This window comes from Portunus trituberculatus, chromosome 44 (assembly GCF_017591435.1).
Source record: "Portunus trituberculatus isolate SZX2019 chromosome 44, ASM1759143v1, whole genome shotgun sequence".
Lineage (NCBI taxonomy): Eukaryota > Metazoa > Arthropoda > Malacostraca > Decapoda > Portunidae > Portunus > Portunus trituberculatus.
This window is the reverse complement of record NC_059298.1, coordinates 6,828,054-6,849,109: the sequence shown is the minus strand read 5'-3', so window position 1 is coordinate 6,849,109 and position 21,056 is coordinate 6,828,054. Positions and strand designations below refer to the sequence as shown.

At 45.9% G+C, this 21,056-nt stretch overlaps 1 protein-coding gene and 1 long non-coding RNA gene across 3 annotated transcripts in view; one reads left to right on the top strand and one right to left on the bottom strand.

The window, feature by feature from the left end:
• Positions 1-21,056, top strand: part of LOC123518692 (Krueppel-like factor 6) — a 782,284-nt gene that overhangs the window by 370,704 nt on the left and 390,524 nt on the right. The window lies entirely within an intron of this gene.
• LOC123518693 overlaps positions 1-21,056 on the bottom strand; it is a 581,767-nt gene that overhangs the window by 241,635 nt on the left and 319,076 nt on the right. The gene's annotated exons all lie outside the window — the stretch shown is intronic.

The window sequence follows — 21,056 nt, the reverse complement described above, 5'->3', positions numbered from 1 at the left end:
GATCAGGGATTAAGAGCGAGAACGGACTAACTCGTACGGGTATGAAAGCAACGAGGATGATAATAGCAAAGGCAGTTATAGTTATCCGTGGTAATAAAAAAAAAAAAAATAAATGCAGGAACTGGGCAACAAGGACATTCAGTACCAAGGTTAACGTAGATGTCTGCAGATTCTGATCTCACTTAATTTTCTTCAGTGACAGGTTTATGCGCAGTGGGAAATAAACACCATTTTAGCCGACAGTGACGAACGTGGGTCTTGATGCGAAGGGTGGAGCTGTGTGGGTGGGGGGATGGGAAAGGGGAGGAGGATTGGAAAGGGGAAAAGGAAGATGAAGGAAGGGGAGGGGGAGGAGAGAATGTCCAGAAGGAAGGACTAATATAAACTCACCATCACCACCTTGTAAGAAAAAAAAAAAAAGTGGTCATGGAGATCTAATGGTATGGAACAGACTAAACTAAATAAAGATAGAAACAATATCCCATAAAAAAAGAAAATGTAAATTGGAAGAATACTTTGAATGTTCTTAATGGGCGACAGAGGACGGAAAAAAAGACGGGAGGATAAAAAAGAAGAAAGAAGGGGATAGAGAGAGAGAGAGAGAAAGAAAGAAAAAGATAAAGAAAGAAGAGGTAGACTAAGGGTACAGGGGAAGGCGGAATTAAGGGGTCAGGGTGAGGAAATTTAGGCAGGTGATAAGAGGCAAGGAGGAAGGGAGTAAGGAAATTGTAGGGAGGGAGGAGGAAGGGAGGGCAATGGTTATGGTAGTGGAGGGAGCGGTAGGGAGAGGAACATGGAGGGTGGGAGGTGAAGGCAAGGGAGAGAGTGAAGGAAGGAAGGAAGGAGGGAGGGAGGGAGAGAGGGAGTGACGCACGATTCACGGTGGTGGAGTTGAATAAGGGACGATGAAGGAAAAAAAAGATAAAAAAGATAAATCCAACTTTCAAAAAAAAAAAAAAAAAAAAACATATGAATGATAAATTTCTCACTTGGAGTTGTAATATTAACTAGAACCTGGAAGGGAAAGCTGATATTAATGTCGAAAGAGATGCAAGATAAAAAAAATAGTAAATAGTGTAAATATTGACTAACTGATAAACACCACTAATTCGAATATTCAAGTAAAGACTGCCTGAAATAAGAGAAAAATAAGTCTTCATAATCTACATTCACGTTCCCGAATATGCTAAGCCGCTGATAAATTAGCGAGAGGTAGTGGATCGCCTGTCACCCGTCAGCATCTCTTAAGTTAGTGGGAGCCAGGAATGAAAAAGAGTGTCGGAATCTGTGGACCTTTGAATATCGATTTTGGGAGAAAAGAAAAGCCGTTGTAACAAGAAAACTAGTAAAGGTACAAAAAAAAAAAAGATAAATGTAAGTGTATCGTAAAAAATACATAAACGAAAAGGAGACAATTTATGAATATTGATAAAAAGAAAAAACAAAAATAGTTGTATATTATGAGAAGAGCCACGGTCGAGAAGAAAAAAAAATAATATAACGACATAAGGAATACAATGATAAGCGGGAAATTTATTAGGCAGATGAGGGAGACAACAAAATATTATACACGAAGAATAAGTGACGAAATAGAGCAGCAGAAAAGGAAAACCAAAAGGAAATTAAGGCAGAGTAGAAGTGAAATATGAGGACCATGAATGTTAAATATGAATAAGAACAAATCTGTTAACATGACAGGCGGGAGGGAGCAGGGCGGGCTGGAGAAGAGGAAAAATAGAAAGCAGGAGGGGAAAAGTAGAGCATACTAGCAGGACGAGAAAAACAGAGATAGAGATGTAAAGGAAGAGAGGGGAGGAGTAGTAGTGCAGACTGAAAGAGGAGGAGGAGTACTCGTATATAGGAGAACACGACGGAAAGGGAGGGTATTTGAGAAGGTGTAGGGAAGTGAGGGAACAAGTAATGGGGGAGAGGGGAGAGGTAATGGGAGCCTTCCGACAGCTACCTGGCTCGTGTGAGTGATCGGAGGAGCTGGCAGGTGTCCAGGCCGCTCACTGAGAGGGGAAGTTCGTGTCTTAAATCCAGGTTACGCAAGGCCACTTCCTGAGGGACGGAGGAGGAGGAGCACGGGGAGTGTAGCAAGGGAAGGAGGGACGAGAAGGACCGCTGATTTCATTACTAGGATGATAACAGAAGAGCCTGCGTGTTGATGAAGCCGCTATTAAGGAAAATGATCAGGTTAACTATATGATGAAATTACAGGGATCATTTTACAGTGTACTAAAGGCCAAGATTGTTATAAGGATTTCCTCTGCAGTTCTTCTAGTTTCCGCCTCAGCTGTTGTGATTCGACGCACGGCCTCTAGCAAATAAAGTGATGTAATAGGATAGCAAAGCGTCATGCACGCACACACACACACACACACACACACACACACACACACACACACACAATGCAGCTAAATAATGCACAAATCATGTACAGGAAATTAAACAAAGTACAAAAAAAGGACACCGAAACAAATATGGACAAATATATATGGAAACAGTTCCAACTACTGCATTAATAACACTAAACTATAGATATAAATTTGAATGTAATGAATACGAGCATAATTAATACAACAAAAAATGAGGAAAACAGGAAAAATAAAGCGGAAAAAATTATCCAAAATGATACACAAAAAAAATCTGAGAAAAAAAAAACTAAGCAAAACCAAACACGAATAATTAAATGACTCGACTAAACGGATGAAGGAGAGGAAAAACACAAAATGAATAAAAGAAAAGAAAAAGAAAAACAACTGTAAAAACCGATTACACACACACACACACACACACACACATATCCAGTCACCAACCATCCACAAGCCACAAATAAACTTCTACAACCCAGCAGCATGGCATTGTATTTGAATGTGGGCAGGAGTCGAACCCATGATACACGAGCCGACTTATAAACTAACAGTTAAAGCCCACACTGCCGCCCACCACCCCGCCTCCCAACCCAAAGCCAGCCCGACATGCTTTAAATGCCGAGAGTATAATGGCAGCCGTAAAATTCCGCACCACGTATGGGGTAAGCGCAGAATGTGTTTCGATGGCAGTTAAAAGCAGGAGGCGAGTAAATGTGCGCTGTCGGTGAGGAGAACGAGGCGCCCGCAGCACAGTGGGCGTCCGAGTGCAGTGATGGTAATGGGAGCAGTCGTAGTGGGGATTGTTGTAGTTGTAAGAGTTGTAGTTAGTTGTTGTTGTAGCTAGTTGTATTTGTGGTTGTTAGTTGTAGTGTTTGTAGTAGTAGTAGTATATATTAACAAGTGACTTCACACTCGGAATTAAGTTACAAGAGGAGAAATAACTTGAAGGATTAAAGACAACTCTACTTTCATAAGAACTAGAATAATTCCACGAAGGATGCTCTCTTCAAGCAAACACAAACACAAAACAAGACAAAACCCAAACAAAGCAGGAACGTGTGACGCTGCCGAGGTGTATGTAATGCTTCTTCTCTTTCATTCCTCTGAAGTTTGTTCCCTCAACTTTTTCTTATAGCCCAATCTTTCTTTTTATTCATTCTGAGAAAGCGATGTAGGGATGAAACTTTCAGCAAATAAAACTAAATGTGTTGAAGTTATGACACCAACTAGAGTAAACAGTAACACACACACACACACACACACACATTAAAAGAGACACAACTGACACAGGAAGACAAGGAGATAAAAGCGCAACAATAACAGTGATACCAAAACAAAACAACAACAGAAACAACAGGAAAATAAAACTGTAGTGGTGTTACAAAACAACCACTGATATCTGTGTCACATCAACACAACCTGTAACCCAACCACCTCTCTCTCTCTCTCTCTCTCTCTCTCTCTCTCTCTCTCTCTCTCTCTCTCTCTCTCTCTCTCTCTCTCTCTCTCTCTCTCTCTCTCTCTCTCTCTCTCTCTCTCTCTCTCTCTCTCTCTCTCTCTCTCTCTCTCTCTCTCTCTCTCTCTCTCTCTCAACGACTCGTGTTTCTCTCTCTCTCAAACAACGACTCGTGTTAAGATAATCCACTGCCACCTAGAACACTGCAATTAAGCACCACCACCACCACCCAACACCAACATACTATACACGTCCCATTGTTGCCTCCCTATTCTCATCAGAGATCACCACGCCAACGCCGACGCTACACCAACTACATGTACATTAACCCAGGGAATGGCGGTGGCGGTGGCAGTGGTGGTGTGAGATGAGGAGGTTGAGGGCGGAGGGAGAAGAAAGAGAAGGGGGTTGTAGTTGGGAGAGGGGAGGAGGAAGAGAAGGAGGAGGAGGAGGAGGAGGAGGAGGAGAAACACGTGCTAAGCGAATACGAGATTTAAAGTTTATATTTGTAATGATGAATGGTAAGAGAGAGAGAGAGAGAGAGAGAGAGAGAGAGAGAGAGAGAGAGAGAGAGAGAGAGAGAGAGAGAGAGAGAGAGAGAGAGAGAGAGAGTCTTTCAACGAATAAGAATGGAAAAGACTTCAGTAAACTTCAGAACATTGCAAACAAGAAGAATATAAAAATGCTTGGAAAACAGAGGAAATAGAGAAAAGTGAGGAACTGGAAGCAGCATGAAGGGGGAATGGAAAGAAAATAATAGAAAGACAGGAGTGAATAGTAAAATGTAGGAGAGAGAGAGAGAGAGAGAGAGAGAGAGAGAGAGAGAGAGAGAGAGAGAGAGAGAGAGAGAGAGAGAGAGAGAGAGAGAGAGGGTGCAAAAAGGAAGCAATGAAGAAGGAAAGAGGAAAAGAAGGACAGTGTGGGGACACTCTCTCTCTCTCTCTCTCTCTCTCTCTCTCTCTCTCTCTCTCTCTCTCTCTCTCTCTCGTTACTGTTCTCATTACTATCTCATAACAGCATCAACACAACCTATGTCACCACCACTACTAATACTCTTAGGATCACTGCTATTATTCCTATATCATATGGAAAAAAATCAGGGAATATCGAATGAATAAAAATCTTTAAAAATAAGGAGACACAACGTAATTACATTTTTCTTACCTCGCTTGGAGTAAACGAAAGATTTTTAAAGGTAAAACGGAGAGAGAGAAAAAACAAAACAAAACTGAGGGCAATGAGGGTAGAGTTGGGGGAGGATCCCGTAACTATATATGAAAAATCTTTCACTAGGCGTCCGAAACTTTTTTTTCCTTAGCTCTGTAACACTTGAAACAGCAGAGGAAGGTGTGTTACAGTACGTGGCATCAAATACTCATGCATGGAGGCTGTGGAAAATACTGCAAAGATGATTTTTTTGTCTTTCAGATAAAAACTTTAATTTTGATTTGCATCAATTCACATTAATAAAAACATGGCACGAGACTTTTAGACATAGACAAGAAAAAGGGATAGATAAAAAAAAACATGGAATTTCTATGGTTTAGCTAGTAGAACATGTAGGAGCAGGAGTAGAAGAAAATACACGTGGTTTGTGATTGATGAACGATATATCAAGCAGTAGTAAAATGTGTAGTATGAAAATGGAACAAGAAGCCATTATTAAAGACAATGATCTGAGCTAGATGCGTGACAATAATCCACTGAAGCCATCTAAGAGTGAGAGCTACCAAGAAACAAGAGCAATTACTTCAGTTTAATGTATTTTTAGATTAATAATGTCAAATATATAACAGTGATCACACACGCACACACACTTTTACAAAAGAAAGAATCATCATCATCCCCATCATTATCAACCTCTACAATTCTAAAGACAAATGCTTCTCCTAATGTTCTTACTTATCTCTGCGGGCCTCCATGTCTACTCCAAAACCAGTCATCCTTTCCTTACTACTAGGAAAACATACAAGGAAAAAAAAAGTTAAAACAACAACGACTATACTTCATTACCTCGCCAAGAAGTATTCATTTAGTAGTATCACTACCCAGCGCCCATGCTCCCATTACCTCGTGGCCACCTTCCTACATAAAAGAACAAGTAAAGGAACACTCTCCTCCTGCGTCTCTCCTGCTCCCCTCCCTCCTCCCCGGGTCACCTGGTGGCCGTCACTGCCGTAATTCTCGGGCCTTAAGGAAGAGGCAGTCACGCGATGAATGGTGGCGCCTTAAATTCATACCTTCAAAAGGGAGAAAAATTATATATCTCGGGCTGCGATCTCCAGCAAGACGTACCATGAACATAAATCTATTTCAAGGGGGAGGCTGCCGCTCGACATCCATTTCTGCCATTAAAAAGTATTACTCTCATTCGTCTGCTGATATGAAATCCATCGCTGGTGTAAATTTATCGTGAGAAACTCGAGCTTTGGCTTCAGTTGTCTCCCTTTTTTCTCCCTTTTGGGAAGTGAGGCAATGATACGCCCTCCTCCTGCCGCCACGCTTGTCTGTCCCTTCTTCTCGGGCCGTCGCACCAGGGCGGAGGCCGATCTTTCACCCCTCAGGGAAACATTCACCCTTCGTTACCAAGCGCTCCTCATTCCCGTAATTGACATGTCGTGGGGCAGAGATCCAGACCCGCTTCCTTTAATCTACGATATTACTCGTCGCAGCGTCGTTCTGTGCACACGGGGACGACGCGGCTACTGAGGCTCGGCTCTCCCAGACAGATGAGGAGGCCGTCCCTGCGCCGCTGACGTCGTCCAGCACAAACTTTCCCGCTTGACTCTCCTCGTCTTCTCTCATCTGGACGTCCAGCCAAGTTTTGCTCCCTCTTGTTCCCAGCTTCTTGTTTTCTTCCCTTTCTTAATCATCCTCCATCCAGCTTGCCTTCATTCTGCCATCTGCCTCGTTTTTCACAATTCTTTCTTTTTTTTCTTTCATGTACCTTTTTCATATGAAATTTCTTGCACGCAACACACAAGAAAAAATCTGCCACAGTCGTCTTGGCTCCAACGTTGAGGGCGTAGCCATAATTCACTGCGTGCCTTCCCCAGGCTCCCCCTCCGCCAATGATGTCCTGTCAGCAAACCCTCCGCGTCAACAATCACGCCGAATTCCAGGAAAAGAAAATGACTCCACCGCCAGGAAATACTTGAAGCCGAGAGGAATGTATAACAGCGGATGGCCGCGGTCTGCAACACAAAGGACGCTCATCGCCCGGCCTATAACGAGTCGACCAGGAAAAAAAATAATCTTTTCTTCCTCAGCCCAGACAAAACATTCGCCACCGCCATCGCTATAACCATCGCCGCCGCCGCCGCCGCCGCCGCCGCCGACGCCGCCACCACCTCTCCGCATCATCTTCAAAAATCCCCTTCAGCCAAATACCTAAAACTCGATATTCTGAGACCATCTGCCTCCTCCCTCCTTCGACAGCATCTTTTAACACCACCAACAGCAGCAGCAGGAGCAGCAGCAACAGAAGAAAGAGGAGGAGGAGGAGAAGGAGAAGGAATAGAAGGAGAAGGAAGAGAAAGAAAAAGAGGAGGAGGAGAAGGAGCAGTAAAGGCAGTAAAACCTAGAGAATCATCAGCAACAACAGGAAATTCAACAGAAACAGTACCAACAAGAACAGTAGCAACAACAGTAACAGTCGCCACATCAGCAGGAATAGTAGTAACAGAAGTAGCGGCAACTGTAGCAGAAGCAGCAGAAACAGCCTCCCTTTCAGTGTGATACACCAGCCAAGGTGGAACTTTTGGCAAACTTTTAAAACTCTTAATTGCCGAGAGCTCGTCCTGAATACGTAAATTGGTGATTTTTTTGAAGGGAGATTCTAGGGAGAGAGAGAGAGAGAGAGAGAGAGAGAGAGAGAGAGCAAAGGGAAGAGGGATGACTGGAGATGGTCGTCGTTCTGGAAATATTAGTGCCGGGATTTCTGAGGTAAAAATGGATTGAACTGATTCCGTAGTGGTGGTGATGGGGGCGATTGTGAAGAACGGAATCGTAAGAACTACAAGTAAGGGAAGATGAAGGGAAGAAGAAGAAGAAGAATAATAAAGAGAGAGAGAGAGAGAGAGAGAGAGAGAGAGAGAGAGAGAGAGAGAGAGAGAGAGAGAGAGAGAGAGAGAGAGAGAATCTTAACTTATTGCATCTCAGAGTCTGGTGGAGTCAAGGAGCCATTTATAGTTTGATGTGAAGAAAACGCTTCAAAAGTTATCTATGGGTATCTTGTCGTCCTTCCACGGCCGCCCCATTCCCGCCTTTCCCTTTATTCTGGCTGACCTACGGCTAGTGTCTGGTCACGATGGAGGAGAGGCAGGAAAGGAGCGTGAAGGAGATGCGTAGTGAGAAGGTGAAGCCAGGGAAGAAGGCGGCCGGGGGAAGACGAGAGGGTGAAGGAGATAGCTGGCGAAGAGGGTTGAGCCGGAGGAGGAGAAAGAAGCCAAACAGGAAGAGGGCGCATGGGACATATATACGAAGGTAGTGAAAGCCGGGAAGGGAGAAAGGAGGTGGAGGAGGAGGAGAAGAAAGCTGAGTGGAAGGAAGTGCGTGTGTGGGATGCAAAAGGAAGAGGAGGTACCTGGTTGAGAAGTAAGACGAGGATAGGGAGGAAGAATAGGGAGGAAGAATAGTAGTAGTAGGAATAGGAGGAGGAGGAGGAGGAGGAGGAGGAGGAGGAGGAGGAGAAAGCACGATAATCAAAGTGGTCTAATTGCCATTTATACGGACACTGATCAAAGAGGCTAATTAACAGTGGACTAATGGCGGCCGGGCGGCACAATATGAGGGACCAGGGCGGGAATATTACTGTTTATTACGCGTCAATGGTGCCCCGTTTACTCGATGGAGGCCGCCCGCTGCAGCCAATTTATAAAAACTGCGCAAAATTGGAAAGTGTAAAACTCCCTCTCCTCGATGACGCGATCAAAATTTCGCTGATCAAATTATGCAACAAAGCTGATTTTTTTTTTACCTTTTATTTTTTTCTAGCCGGAGTCATAAAGCTGATGCCAGAGAGAGAGAGAGAGAGAGAGAGAGAGAGAGAGAGAGAGAGAGAGAGAGAGAGAGAGAGAGAGAGAGAGAGAGAGCACGTACTTCAATGAGTGTTTGCTGTATAAAAAATAGCACATTAAAACACAAAGCGTATGCCCGTTTCAGTTCATGATGATCCTCTTTTGCTAAATTGGAAGGATTATCGCAGTGGATCGACGCGCGGAATGAAATGAATACACGATTAATGAAAGGGATAACGACAGAGTAAGAAGCAAACAAACATACATACATACATACATGCAAGCAAGCAAGCAAACAAACGCCTAACTGGTTAATAAGCACCGCCATGAAATTTCACGAAAGAGGAGAAATATGTTGGGAGCAAACAAGGCAAGAGTGTCGAGGAGGAAAATAATTACACATCTGAATTGTTTTCGTGACTGCTCTCTCTCTCTCTCTCTCTCTCTCTCTCTCTCTCTCTCTCTCTCTCTCTCTCTCTCTCTCACACGCACAGATCAAGAAAACATTTAGCGGATTTAAACGTAATGCAAGGAATTCCTCTACTAATTAAGTACGACGATGCTCAGGTGGTCTAATACACACACCTTCTTACCTTCACTTAGAACATAATAACATAAGACAAGGGAGACTCCAGGAAGCCGCCAGACCTACAATTGGCAGCCTCTGTACTAAAGCCAAGTACTTATCCCCCTTTTATCATTACTAGTTACATGCAGATAAGCCAAAAAAAGACAGATAAAAAAATAACACGATAAAAATAAATACTCGCCATTAAACACCTGAAAACACGGCAATGAACGCAAACATGACCCTGGGAAAGGATATGTAAATAAATATAAACATGAACTCGAGGGAGGAGCGGCGCAGCGTCTCCACTAACTCTCCCTCAGCCTTAACTCATACACCAGCAAATTACCCGCCTTGACCCAACATAATTAGCTAAGTTCGTGCCCAGAATTGTCCTTCGTTGCCTAAACCTTCCAGGGCAGCGCCAGAGAAAGAGGAAGGTAAGGAATGAAGGAGGAATGGAAGGAGGAAGGATGAAAGGGAAAAGGAAAATGGTAAAGGCAACGAATATGTGATGTGAGTGGTGTCTGATGAATGGTGTGTGTGTGTGTGTGTGTGTGTGTGTGTGTGTGTGTGTGTGTGTGTGTGTGTGTGTGTGTGTGTGTGTGTGTGTGTGTGTGTGTAGGCAACAGGAGGTGCGTAAGAGGATAAGAGGATTCAGATGAAAATGAGGAACGAGAACTAGAACAAGAAACGCCTTGTGTAGCTACGGAATTACGGAAACTTGACACTATGCACGTATATGCACACTAACACCCTGACTCACACATACATACACACACACACACACACACACACACACACAAACGCAAAAACGTAAAGAAAACGAAGTATCAAAACAATGACGAGGGAAAATAACAAAACAAAATACACCGAGGAAAGCAGAGAGGAGAGACAGCAAGAAAAAAAAAGGGTGTGCTTGGCTATTCCTCAGTCACAGCATCCCATCCATCTTGATCTTGCGCCGCGGCACCTCATCCCCCAGAGACGAGACTCCACTCACCTAACACCGTGTGAAGCGGAGGCGCCCGACCCGATCCCCTGGAGACTCTCTCTCTCTCTCTCTCTCTCTCTCTCTCTCTCTCATCTCTCATCTCTCTCTCCTCTTTTTATTGTAGCACAAATACCCTGTGATCTTGATGTGAGAGTCTCTGTTTAAGATAATAGAAGGCCGCTTGTTTCATTCTAAGGAGAGAGAGAGAGAGAGAGAGAGAGAGAGAGAGAGAGAGAGAGAGAGAGAGAGAGAGAGAGAGAGAGAGAGAGAGAGAGAGAGAATTTTTGGAGGATAAAAGCCTTGCTGTGTACTTGCGTGAGTCCGTGGCCGAAAAGTGACGCTTATTTCCGAATTACTGTGACTGCGAATCGCCCTGCCTGCGGGTTCTCCTTTTTTCTCTCTCTTTTTTTTAAAGCCAGTTTTCCATTTTGGCGATTAATTGGCAACGAAGGGGAGGTAGAATGGTGGAGGACGAAAGTATGTCCGTATGTGTGTGTGTGTGTGTGTGTGTGTGTGTGTGTGTGTGTGTGTGTGTGTGTGTGTGTGTGTGTGTGTGTGGGTGGATGTAGCGGGTGGCGGAGGTGGCAAGAGGGTGGTGTCTCCCAAAGTGAAAGACAGGGGGAGGGGGGACTTGAGTGGTGGTGGAGGTGGAAGGGGGAAAAATATTGTGTCGGTGTTGGTGGTGGTGGTCGTGGTGAAGGAAAGAGCAAAGCGGGCAGGAGGAAGGGGGTGGGGAAGGAGCGTGAGGGATGTTGTGAAGGATAATAATATAGGCTGTGAGGGGTCAGGAGTGTGACGGGGCGGTGATGGACGAGGTGTGTGTGTGTGTGTGTGTGTGTGTGTGTGTGTGTGTGTGTGTGTGTGTGTGTGTGTGTGTGTGTGTGTCCACGCGCAGCAGTTATGCAAACACTATTTCATTTAGTGTAAGTCACTTTTACTTTAGGACAGCCTTTTAATTACCAGCGGCGCGCTGTGTGGAGGCAGCAGCCATCACGCGAAGTAATAGTCATCTCTGTACTAAAAGATCAACTCATCATGATCATTCATTTCGCAAATTGCAAACTCAGCATATTATTCCTTCCCTCATATTGTCAATTAAAATAATTACTCAATTATAAATGAAAAAAAAAGCGTCACCAAACGCATTTACTTCAAATACATCACAATCTGTGCATCCACTTCCAACATCACCACCACCACCACAGTAATATAATCTTTCTTCCTCACAATCACGCCACCTCACACTCATCCTCCCCTCCTTGCTCTAAGTCAACGGTCAGGCAAGGCATCACGTTGGACAGCAGACGTTGGCATAATTTAGTGCCCCTCTAATAAGTATAATTCCTCTCTTCATCTCTTTACGTCACGGTTCGCCCACATCACAGCATATTCCCTTGTCGTGAAGCGTATTTAGTCACAATCTTCCTCTCTGGCCGCCTTGCTAAACACATCATCTCGCGGTACTGAGGCAGCATCATCATCTTGGCTTAACTCCCCTCTCTTTCCCCCCCGCCCTCTCTCTCTCTCTCTCTCTCTCTCTCTCTCTCTCTCTCTCTCTCCACCCTAACTTCACCCTCCGTGGCCCTACCGGCGCTTTCCTACAGTGGTATAGTTTCTGGCGGGGAATGGAGGGAGGTGAGTGTTTGGAGGGAGGGATAAGCAAACACACACACACACACACACACACACACACACACACACACACACACACACACACACACACACACGGCCTTATCACCACACCTCTCATCAGCCTCTCCCTCCCCTAGTCCCACCACCTATATAGATACGGATTAACAGTTCGCTATAGTGAGTATTGGCAACCCCGTGACGGTCTCCCACAATGGTTTCATTACCCGGGGCATCTGGGCCAATTTTGTGGGCCGTCGGGAAATAATACTGTGGCTAATGGAACTAAGGGTCGTTTCTAATTGGCTCGGGAGTGTGTGGGTCGCCTCTACGGGCATCGGCATATACGTCACTTCAACACTCTGGAGGGGGACTAGAAGGGGGCAATTGAGGTGATTAAGAAGATCGCGAGTAGGGAGTTAATTGTGTGCGTTAACTGCGTCTCTGGCTGTTAGCAGGTGATGTGATGTGCGTTGGTCGGTGGTTTGGGGGCGTGAGACTTCATATACTGGAAAGTGTTCGTGTGCATTCTATTTCCCATATATCTGCTCTTATAGGTCACGCTTGCTTGCTCTCTCTCTCTCTCTCTCTCTCTCTCTCTCTCTCTCTCTCTCTCTCTCTCTCTCTCTCTCTCTCTCTCTCTCTCTCTCTCTCTCTCTCTCTCTCTCTCTCTCTCTCTCTCTCTCTCTCTCTCTCTCTCTCTCTCTCATATATTCGTGTCTTGTGTACCAATGTGATTAACTGCATAACTACACACAAATAGCCGTGCAAGTAAAGAGTGATTGCATGTACACCGTTCGTGGGGTTAGAGAGAGAGAGAGAGAGAGAGAGAGAGAGAGAGAGAGAGAGAGAGAGAGAGAGAGAGAGAGAGAGAGAGAGAGAGAGAGAGAGTCCTGGAGCGAGTGAGGAAACAGCAGCATGTGTACGTATTAACAGAGGCAAGTAAAGGCACGCACGCACGAGTCTCACACGTCCCCACCGCAATCAACACATAAGGTAATTATTCGTGAGCAAATATGTGCATACTAATAGCGGCCGGACGGTTCCTCTCACAACACACAGAATACAAAATGACCTCCACATGCGCACATAACCATACACACACACACACACACCAGAGAGAGAGAGAGAGAGAGAGAGAGAGAGAGAGAGAGAGAGAGAGAGAGAGAGAGAGAGAAATACATACGACTTCCTAGCAAAGTGGAGTGTCGTGTCAGCCAGCTCTTATGCGACTGTCTTCCTGCCTATAATGGCGTGAGTCTGTAAGGCCGTCGGTCGGTCGGTCGGTCGGTCGGTCGGTCGGTGCCAGGCTGGGTGACGTCGCCGCCCTGAGGACACTTAATGACGTGGGTAATAAGGTCTGCTGGGCCGGCCAAATAAATGGCTACTTTTGTGTACCTTGCCACTTTAATTTTTCTATACCAAAATCGAGGAAGGATGAATTTCGCTGTTTGGTAGTATTGGTGTAGTATTATTTGGGTTAGGAAGGGGTGGTTGTAGTAGTAGTAGTAGTAGTGGTGGTAGTAGCAGTAAAAGATTTAAGAGAAAAAAAATGTAATGGAACGCCTGCATTTATATATATTCACACACGTTTGGATGTGCTGTGTGTACGAGAGAGAGAGAGAGAGAGAGAGAGAGAGAGAGAGAGAGAGAGAGAGAGAGAGAGAGAGAGAGAGAGAGAGAGAGAGAGATTGTTTTTATCGCACATAAGTTTGGGAGTAACAGTCTCGCTCGCGCGCAGCCTCCACTGGTGTAAAGAGACATCACGCGAGAGAAATGCTCACGAAAAATACACAGTTAAATGTTACACCAGTCATATACATGGGGGACTGCGCAGCTCTGGAGTCATCAGATCATGCAAATATATTTTCTACCCTTTCGGCTCGAGAACTGAAAAGAGAACATTTGAGTCTCCTTTTTTTCCTTTTGTTTTGGTCTCTTTTCTCAATTTTTTTTCCCTGCATAAAGACGTGACAATCTTCCTTTCCTATTTTCTATTTCCTCACATTAGATCATGATTGAGTTCCCGTTCACTTGTTTATTAGCTTGTTGATTAACTCGTCGCTTATTTGTCGTGTTTACTTGTTTATTTGTCAGCAGGCGTGAAATTGACACGTGATCCTTGAAAGTCGAGATAATTATGCTTTTGGTTGGTTTGCACTTGTTAATGATCCCACTTTCACCTGGATGCTTCGATAAAATAGACACATTGCAGCTTGTAATGGGCGGCTGATGTTGTGTCTCTCTCTCTCTCTCTCTCTCTCTCTCTCTCTCTCTCTCTCTCTGAGTGTGAGTGAGTGTGTGTGTGTGTCGACAGTCTCTCCTCTATATGCCCATTCCTGCTTCCATAACCTACTTCCTCCCCCTTTTCTCTCTTCCCCTAACTCTCGTCTCTACTCCATCCCCTGCCACTCCACTTCATTCCCAGCTATTGCCTAATAGAGGAAGAGTCACGTGGTCATGCTATCAGAGGAGGGGACGAGAGAACCGGGGAGGGAGGCATGTGAGGAGGGCGGGAAGGGGTTGGCTTGGAGGAGACCACACGGACCTATTCACACGTTATCATATTGAGACCTAAAATTAGTTGCAGTCAGGCAAAGGTCATGTTGCGAGACAGCGTGGTGAGGTCAGTGTAGTCCGGGAGAGACACAAAGAGAAGCGGAGTGGAAGAAAGGAAGAAAGGATAGGTAAATGAAAGGAGAGGGTTAAAATGGGAGAAGGGGAAAACGAAAGTATGGTTAAGAGAAAGGGAAGTATGGAAGGGGAAAGGGAGAGAGACTTACGTAGATGAGGAGGAGGAGTTTATGAGAAAGTAAAGGGAAAAATGTAAATAGGGAGATATAAAACGATTAAGAGATTGGGAGGCGGAATTGATGGTGGTGGGAAGGTGGGCGGTATAGGTAGTGCTAAGGTAGGCAGGTGCACACGAGAGAGAGAGAGAGAGAGAGAGAGAGAGAGAGAGAGAGAGAGAGAGAGAGAGAGAGAGAGAGAGAGAGAGAGAGAGAGAGAGAGAGAGAGAGAGAGAGAGAGAGAGAGAGAAACACTATACAAATAGTGTCAACAAACAAGCCACCACCACACTTCCACTCGGACACTCACCCAGTCATGAACCAACACCGTGAAAGCACCTTAACAGACACCTAGCAGGAGGAGGAGGAAGAGGAGGAGGAGGAGGAGGAGGAGGAAGAGGAGGAGGTCATGCGAGGTTCATTTGCACCAATATTGACTTTAAAGGTAACAGTTCAGGTGAGGAGGGAGAGAGGGAGAGGGGAGAGAACTGTACCCGAGGCGTTTGAGAGAGAGAGAGAGAGAGAGAGAGAGAGAGAGAGAGAGAGAGAGAGAGAGAGAGAGAGGGAAGGAGGGGGAGAGAAAGAGAGAGGGGAACGCTGGGTGACACATATCTCCCTCAGGAACCCCAAGATTGGCAGCTCCCGGGAAGAAGTGTCGCAGTAGTACGATGTATGGAGGGAGACGGGAAGCAGTGTCTTGGTGCAGGGCGAAGACGGGAAAACCTTCGACCTCCGCTAAGGAAATAACTTTTTTTTTCCCTTCTCTTCCTTTGTTATTCTTCTTCCTTCTCCTCCTCTTCCTCCTCGCCTTCCTGTGTGGTGTCGCTTACAGACACCTCGCGTATGAAAGCACGGCGGTAATGCGACTTAATTCACATGTCAGCGTTAATAAAAGTGAGCAAGGTTATTGATATCTCTCGCGTGTGTGCCTCTTAGCTTCCGTGTCAGGGCTGCGGCTCGTTCGTCTGGTGGGTCTGAATGCATGCACACGCACGCACGCACAAACACACACACACACACGTTGCTAAAAGGTGCATACTCGTGTTTTTGTTTTTTATCTTCCTGTCTTTGTTTTTTGAAGACAGTATTCTCTCTCTTTGTGCTCGGCTGCAGTGTGTGTGAGAGAGAGAGAGAGAGAGAGAGAGAGAGAGAGAGAGAGAGAGAGAGAGAGTGTGTGTTTTGAGGAAATCCTCGCGGTTTTGGCTGCACTGTTCTCTTTTCGCTTCCTCACCCGACTCGCTGGCGTGTGCGTGACGAGGCCCCGTTCCCGTGCGTGCGGAGAGCTGTATTTTAGGCCGTATTCGCCCGTTCCCAGACACCACAGACACCAAGACGCCTTGGTGAACCGTTCTGCGCCACCCCACCGCCTCTAGTCTCCCCAACACCTATATTAATTAGCAGTGGCGGGGGGAGGGGGCGGCTGTGTCGGCATGGCCCTCGCATTACTGCTGCCTTCCACTTCCCCATAACCATGTTTCCCGCTCCCCTACAACCTTACCACCCCTCGCTTTTACCACTCCTATACCTGCCGTTCCTCACTCCCCCTCCTGCTCCCAGCCAGCCAGGACGACCCCTTGTGGTGGCGTCTGGCGCATTCACATCAACATTCATTTGTGTGGCATCGACCACCACCGCGCGACACCACCAGGACCTGGATCGACGTCGCCTCGGCTACTGAATGTGTGTCGCCTCGGTGATGGGATTCAGCGGCCAATCAACAAGGCGCTCCAGTACAATGAAGTGCTGCATAAAAAATAGAGCGCGTCACCTTAATATATTTTTTTGCAAATGTATATGGAATGCGACTGGTGGTAAGGCATTATTAACACTAGTTATTTTAAATATTTCTCTCTCTCTCTCTCTCTCTCTCTCTCTCTCTCTCTCTCTCTCTCTCTCTCTCGGCAAGTGCCACCAGTCCATCACGCTTCAATCCGGGAACCTTACGCCGGCCTGAGCAGTGCCACCGGTAAATCAGCGGTGCCCTCAAGCCAGTGCCGCGACGCTGGGCTCAGGCGGGCCCTCGGAAACGTCGAGCGCAGGGTCTCAATATGCACCGAGTTCAGTTTTATTGCATATTGGGTCTTTGTGCCGATAATGATGCTGGGCCCGGGCGACACTGAGATGTGTGGAGATGCTGGATGCTGAGGGGGCCCTGCGTACGTGTACGTGTATGTGGCGGGAGCGATGGGGTGAGGGGAAGGTCTGGGAAGAATGGAGTGAGGAGGTTAAGCGCTGAGGTTTACTAAAGGAAGGTTGAGATTGGGAAGAAAAGAATACAATTGAGGAGAGTTTGAGTACATGAGAAAATGAGGATGTTTGAATTAAGGTTGCGTAGGCCAGGTGTGACAGAGAAAGAACAGAACACACGCACACACACACACGCACACGCACACTTTTCTGCCTCTAGTTGTCATTATCACGGTGCTGTGCTCTTTTGTGGAGGAAGAGGACACCCACAGGGACGAGACGCGAGGGAGGGAGGGAGGGAATGGGAAAAAGTGATGAAGGAAGGAGAGATCGGAAAGAAGTGAGGGGCGAAGGAAGAGAGACAGTGGGAGTTTAGGGGTCAGGGGAAATGAAGAAGTAGGTGAGTGAGACATCGATACAAGCACACAACAAATTAAGAAAGTAATAATAATAACAGTAAAAAAAGTGTACACCACCAGAATTGACACTTGGTGGGGAAGTAGCGGCCGTTCGTCACTCCCCCGCATCTTACATACTTCACACTGTACCAATTTAATTTAATTTTCATTTCCTCCTTCTTTGTTGCAGGTGAGAGGGTGTGCGGGCCACGGGCGGGAGAACAGCAGTGGTGAGTTCGTGAGTGCGTGTGGAAACACGGCGGTGAGTAAATAAATATATCTGAGCATTTTTTGCCAATGCATAGAAAACGCGTCTCGTTCTAATAGTAAACATTTTTCACATACTACGCCGCTTTTCTATTTCTCTGTTTTATAATGCACTCTCCATAAGATTAATAGCAGGTGAAGATTGCTGTATATTTTTTTTGTTTCCATCGTTTACCAGGGGAGGGAGAGAGAGAGAGAGAGAGAGAGAGAGAGAGAGAGAGAGAGAGAGAGAGAGAGAGAGATTGAGGAGTATTTGAGTTCCTAAATGACCGTGCCTTGGTCTGATTTATATTGTGTATGCGTGTGTAAGCATGAAAAACCTGAACATTTCGTAGAAACGTGCTCTTGCATTCTGCATACATGGTGTGTGTGTGTGTGTGTGTGTGTGTGTGTGTGTGTGTGTGTGTGTGTGTGTGTGTGTGCCCTCCCCACCAGCACAACAGTACATTCAGGTCCTGACCGAGTGTTGTTTCATTAGATTTTTCCTGGCCGGGTTGGGGCTCCATGAATAATTTTTCGATGCAAATATTTGTCGACAAGCAGAAAGTTGAGGAGCCGAGGGTGGAGGAAGGGAGCGGTAAGGGCGGGCCGTGTGAGGAGGACAAAGAGGTTAGGAGACTCCTGCCGTGAGCCCAGACAAGAGTACAGTCCGTTGGGGAGAGAAGGCAGCGAGAAGGACAAGAGCACAGTGGCTTGGGGATCAGTACTCGTATAGCCGCTAAGGGTTAAGATGTTTTATTAAGTGTGAAACAAAGACGCCAGGGAGTTTTAAGTCAAGATATATTAACACATCTTTTATATTTAACGGCATTAGCGCAAAATTTTCATACATCAATGTGAATCAGCATTATAGCTCCACAAATAAGGACTGATTCACTTATATGCCTGCCTGCCTGCCTGCCTGCCCTCCATATTTCAGGATATGAATTTGCATTAGTATAGGTCTGCGTGAACTTTAAAAGCTGCAGGTAATTGCACACACAGTCCTTCATTTCCTGTTGTGGTGGTGATGGTGTGCAGCGGCGGTGTGCGCACATCATTGTTTTATAAATGTTTTATGTAATGTAGTAATTTTTATCGCTCCTTGTCGGGAATGCGTGGGTCAATTGAGAACTAAACCATTAATAGCCTGGGAAGTTACTGAAGCCGATATATTATCTCTGGTACGCTTAAATACACCAGCTAGCCTCTGTTTGCAAGCTAGATGCTTCTTCTGCAGATTTCCATTCAGATACTCTAAATGTCTAACATTCCTTATTTTTTATACAGCAGTGTCCTTCAAAAAGGACCATACTTTCATTACGTATAATTCTAATGCTCTTTACACAAGTGGGCAGCCTCCGGGAATACAAGAGTCCAATAAACCCTCAGTCGTGTGACTGGGTGTGTCTTCCTCGCCGGACCTACACGTGATGGATCATTCTCTATCTTATAATTACATCGAAATAATGTTGATGAATTACTATTATTCGTAGGTCCATAAATAACGATGTACGAGCCGTTCTGTCATATGTACATTAATTATTATTACCTCGATTACCGCTACTACTTTTATTAGTTGCAGCAGCAGCAGCAACATCCGCAGCAACTATTTTTATTACTAGTATCATTACTATTATTATTATCATTATTGATAATATCATTAATAGTAGAAGTAGTAGTAATAGTAGTAAAGGTATAGTAACATAAGCAGCAACAGCAGCACCAACACCTGTGGTAGTGGTGATAGTAGTAGTAGTAGTAGTAATAGTAGTAGCAGTAGTAGCAGTAGCAGTAGTAATAGCAGTAGCAGTAGTAATAGCAGTAGCAGTAGTAATAGCAGTAGAAGTATAAGTAGAAGCAATATTAACAGTAAAAACTAGTAGTAGTAGAAGTGGGAACCAGTAGTAGTAGTAGTAAAAACTACTACTACTACTACTACTACTAGTACTCCTATTACTGTTGATAAAAATAAAGAGAACACACACACAGTAGTGTAGTGGTTAGCACGCTCGGCTCACAATCGAGAGGGTCCAGGTTCGAGTCCCGGGAAGCGGCGAGGCAAATGGGCAAGCCTCAATGTGTAGCCCCTGTTCACCTAGCAGTAAATAGGTATGGGATGTAACTTTAGGGGTTGTGGCCTCGCTTTCCCGGTGTATGGAATGTGATGTGGTCTCAGTCCTATCCGAAGATTGGTCTAAGAGCTCCGAGCTCGCTCCGTAATGGGAAAGATTGGCTGGGTGATCAGTAGACGACCGTGGTGAATCACACACACACACACACACACACACACACACACACGCACACGCACGTTCCTTTCTGATCACGCACACGCACGTTCCTTTCTGATAAAAATACCCTCCAACAAATAATATGTAAATAAATAAAACAATCCCTAGACGAGAACCGTAGTTGAGGTTTGCATCAGCGGCAGCAACGGCAGCAGCGGCGGGTCGTGTCGCCGCGACGCCCACAAGACCCAAGTCATTAGTCATGACAGCGGCGTGGAGAAGCCAGACCTGTAAACGCGGAAGCTTATCAATTAACCACCGCACTGTTCAGGTTCGCGGCACGCCCACTGACTTGCGCTATCTTAAGTGCTCCAGGCGCTCTGAATAATCCCAGAGACGTTATAACTCATGCCTCGACTCAGCCTGTCAAGATTGTCGGTCCTCAGGGAAAGGATTCGCAGCAAAGAGGATCCCGCTACAACGTTCTTCGGTAGTAGGTTACGAGACTGCCTTGTGTGAGGACACGGGGTGGGGACGCGGGGTTCATGAGGGTGGGAGGAGGCGGCGAGACTTTACAAAGCGTTACAGCAAACAGAAAATGAACGCAATCTTACCCACAACAACCTAGCAGGCTACGAGGGGTAAAGGCCTCAGAGGGCGGCGAGCAACACAAAAACACAGCCAACAAAGGATTCTGATAGAGACGCTAAACAACACAACAGAGCCTGCGAGGCTTGGCGAGGCAGGGAGGATAGCTGGACACGCCGCCGGGGAGTGAGGAGAGCAAGGAAAGCAGGAGGAGGAGGAGGAGGAAGAGAGGAGGAGGAAGAGGAGGAGGAGAAATTGCAGTAAACGTGTGGGTACTGGGTGGATGGGGGATGGAGAACACGGACATGAGAGAGGGGAGAAAAGGGAGGGAGGGGAGAGAAGGGAGGGAGGGGAGAGGAGTGGGGAAGCGGGGACACGTCCAGAGAAGTGCAAAGTGTAAAACCTTGTAGATATCACATATTTATGGGTGCTCGACGCTCCCTCTCGCCGGTATCCTGTGATGAATGGCTGGCTGGCGTGCAGGACTCCGATAAGTAATACTAAGGACCTTCTGCTCTGCCTAGCAAACGATGGTTTTGTCAAGTGACAAACTAAAGTCTAGAGGACGAGATGAGAT